The sequence below is a fragment of the Pseudophryne corroboree genome, chromosome 12 (genome assembly GCF_028390025.1).
Source record: "Pseudophryne corroboree isolate aPseCor3 chromosome 12, aPseCor3.hap2, whole genome shotgun sequence".
NCBI lineage: Eukaryota > Metazoa > Chordata > Amphibia > Anura > Myobatrachidae > Pseudophryne > Pseudophryne corroboree.
Genome location: NC_086455.1, coordinates 145,278,308 through 145,282,606, shown reverse-complemented (window position 1 = coordinate 145,282,606; position 4,299 = coordinate 145,278,308). Strand labels below are relative to the sequence as shown.

Here is a 4,299-nt window from a genome sequence, read left to right as displayed (position 1 = left end):
GAGCGGAGAAGTGAGCCAGTGGAGAAGTTGCCCATGGCAACCAATCTGCACTGAAGTAACATCTATAATTTGCATACTATAAAATGATACAGAACTGCTGATTGGTTGATGGGGAAATTTCTCCACTGGCTCACTTCTCCGCTCTTATCACTGCTTATTAAATGTACCCCAAAGTTAGGTAATTTTTGTATATGGCTTTAACAATAGCTAAATAGCTGATCCCTGTGCCACTTGAGAGAGATTGAATTTTAGGATTGCGGTATTAGTAGCTTCACTACTTCTGCTGTTTATTCAAAATATGTTTACTGCACCTGATATTCCAAGGCGGTCTCCCATCCAAGTACTGATCAGGCCTGTCACTGCTTTGCTTTCAATATCGAATGAGATTGGGCGTAACCAGTGCAGTATGGCAGTATTGAATGAAAAAAATGAGAGAGTGAGGTTCATGGCCGCCATCAGAAATTCTGGGGCCCGAGACTCGCAAAATAGGCAGCGCCCCCACCCCACCCCCCCCAAAAAAAAATATCTAAATAAATAAATTAAGAAAATTTTTTTTTATATATATATATATAAAACCATACAAAATAAATATATATACACACACACACACTTTCTCTCTCCCACTCACTCTCCCTCAACTTACCTATCACAGGCTGGCCAAAGATGTAGCAGCCTGGTCCCGTGTAGCTCCACCCCATTCTTATGACCGAGATCTGGCACTGTCACAGGAGAGGGGAGAGTACGCTGCAAGCTTCTATTGAAATGTCTGTACCATAATGGCCACCGCCTCAGAGGAGACAGTTATTAAAGATACTAGAGGAGCCTCCTCTAGTTTCTTTAATAACTGTCTCCACTGAGGCGGCGACCATTTTTGGAGGGACGTTTACAATAGAAGCTTTCAGCGTCCTCTCCCTCTCCTTTGACAGCTAGAACTCGGTAATGAAAAGTGGGCGGAGCATCGCAGCGGCAGACGGTGGCATGAGCAGCCCAGGCCCTCTCCTCTCTGTCAGAGAGGCCGGGCCTGGGACATCTGTGCCCGCAGCACCCCCGTGATGGCGGGCCTGGCGTGGTTCATGACATTGATACCAAAGTAGAGTACTTCTTCTTTCCAATTGAATTTTGCACAAAGCCTCTGTTACAATTGCATTGCAGGGAGCTATTTATCTTGTGGTGGATGAGAGAGTACTGGAATCATTTTAGCGACAGACAGAATAGGTTAAGGTACCCCCACTTCTGCTGTCCACTGTCATATAATGCTTATAGCGGACAGTTGATGAGAGAGATAGGGTACTGTTGCCTATTGAGATATGAAAATTTAGAGCAAGACACTGGTACATAAATGGTAGCACAGGGGATGATTCATGTATACAGACCAAAAAATGTCAGTTTGTTCTCAATGTATAAGTATATACATTAAACCAGGTAAGAATACTGACAAAAATAATGAAATATCTGTATACTTTAGTTGTTGTAATAGAAAAGTATCTGGCTAACAAGAGTCAATGAATAAGTGCGCCTCTTTAGATTGCATGAGGGGGGTAGCTAAATGCCAGAAAATGTCACAGTTTTACATAACTCCAATTTACTCTCAGAAAAAAATATAGTGTTTGAGGTTTGAGTCAACAGATACGGATACATAGATTACATTACAGTATAACACAAATAAAGGTTTGATCAGAGAGAGTTTGTTTGACATAATTTGAAACAAATTAGCATCAGTAAATATGATAACAGTGATAAAGCCCCAGTGGGCATATACGATACCAAGAGAAGCTGAGAGTGGGCCAGACCATGCACTGACTGGCGCCACTAGCACACAAACGGCCGTTTCGCCAGTGGATGGCTTGTTCACTAGTGCTATCTAGAGGGAGGATTATAAGCAGTATACGCCTTCTTACCAAGAGAGCGATTATGAAAGAGTTCTTTGTTATCTCTAAACTGTATGGTTTCACTCTAACCATGTGGGCTCTTTGAATTACAGGTATCATTGATATCTTTTGTCTTTAATATTTTCACCTGAGGCGCATGCAATCTTGTATGTGACGTAATAATAGGAAAAGGTTATTGTTTTACGATAAGAAATTTAAATCTGAATACCCCCTTTTCCCTCTAGGTGTATTTTCATGTCATATGAGTCTGTGTATTAACTATATCAACCAATTATGAATAAAAATTAAGTTTTAATAGACATTTTTTGTACTAAGTGTGCCCCAACATAGGGGTAAATTTACTAAGATGGGAGTTCTATTTAAGATGGAATGTTGCCCATAGCAACCAATCAGATTCCAGGTATTATCTTCTAGAAGGTGCGAGATAAAAAGTAGAATCTGAATGGCTGCCACGGGTAACATCCCATCTTACATAGAACTCCTATCTTAGTAAATTTACCCCATAGAGTCTTTCTTCTTTCTTCCCCTTTTTGCATAGATACCACTGGGAGCACCACTAACTTAAGAGATCTGAGATAACCTCCTCTGGGATCATTCATGATTTAACACATGGTTGGTTTTCTCAGAGATACCTAAATGTGTAAACCTCTGAGTCCACAGTCCTGTGCGGCACCAAACCCCGTCTAACTTATACTCCAGAGTTTTGACTATACAAAGTATATGAAAAATGCAAAGAAGATATTATAATTATCTTCTTGGTATTATTGTAATCATTTTTATAATCAGAACTCTGGAGCATACTGGAGTAAGACAGATAAGGCAGTGCCTCTCCTGCCTACCTTTTCTGCACATTTCTGTTCAAACTCACCAATTGTCCAGCACTATGGGGGTCATTCCGACCTGTTCGCACGCTGCGGTTTGATAATGTCAAATATTATCTTAAAACATAAAGCTATACCGCTAGACTCGCTATTACCGTGGAGCCGCTATGGCCGCTAGACTAATTACACACACTACGTACTAAGTACGCTATTTGCGTACTGAGTACCGTATGGATACGCACTTAGCGTATCAGACGCTGTGCCGTGGGCACGACGCACACGCGGCACATACGCACACGGATTCACGCTACGTACTAAGTACGCTATTTGCGTACTGAGTACCGTATTGATACGCTATTAGCGTATCAGACGCCGTGCCGTGGGTACAACGTACACGCAGCGCGGATGCACACAGAGTGATATACTGTAAACCTTATTAATGGAACAATGTAAGGATATGCTTATACTTTAAACCTTAGCAGCCTAGTACTGCAACGATGTAATACCTTAAAACATTAAGTAGCGCTGGCAGTATGAAGTACCCGCAGTGCGTACACCTTAACAATGCTTATACACCTTATACCGATTAATACGCTATAAAAGCCCTTTGCAGGAAAGTGAAAACACAACACCGGTTTGTGGTAAACCACTGGGCTCTAACACCGCAGTGGATTATTCAGAGAAAAGGGGTAAACAGATACAAGTTATACACTACAGACTAACAAGGAAATCTAAACAGAATAATAGAGAATAATGGCTACAGAGAATATACATACGTGGGGAATCGTTCGCAAGCGCGTCCTGGACCAGTCCTCAGCTATCAGGTAGAAAGCCTTCAGAGTCTTGAGTCCGGCCAGGCAACAGTGGTCTTTTTATACACAACATGCATACACAATACAATGGTCACTGTAATCTCATTGTTCATTGGACACAGGGATGTGTCCTTACATTACAGCAAAGGTCATAGGTGGATTTGAATAGGTAGGCGATGTCCTTCCCCAACTGCTCTGGTGGGAGGTATCCTCTGGATTCCAGCCGCATGTGTAATTTACAGCAAATACAGTTAATGTTCATATTCTACTTTTGTACATAACTATACGCAGGAGCAAGCAATCTTTTCCTAACTAACACCGGAATGTTACCCTAAAAATACCCTACAGCTGGATACTAGACATCACCTTCCAACCTTTATCTGACCCTTCCTATCATGCAAAGACGAATCTCTCTGTCCAGGAACTGTTTAAACTAATATTACTCGCTGTCATGGTCTAGGGGAACTACATCTACAAAATGCACTATTTGGGTTAAATATGCTATATTCTAATAGCACGCTACATGCTCACAAACTCCACCGTAAATACACATATCATGCGCACGAGTCGCCGGAGCGTCTCTTACGCAACTTGCGGATATGTGCACGCACGGGGGACTGGGTGCACGAGCAGCGTACATGTGCATGAGGGGTTAGTACAAGGGATATGTATAACAATATTTTTTGACTTTGACAGGCTTTTCGCAGCGGTGCAACCGGGTTGGTTTTGCGCATGTGCGCCGGCCGCAATGCACACGCATGTCGCTGGGCAACGTCA

At 42.2% G+C, this 4,299-nt stretch overlaps 1 pseudogene; it reads right to left on the bottom strand.

Moving 5' to 3' along the window:
* Positions 1–299: 299 nt before the first annotated feature.
* Positions 300–418, bottom strand: LOC134981673 (5S ribosomal RNA; annotated as a pseudogene).
* Between the last annotated feature and the right edge of the window lie 3,881 nt (positions 419–4,299).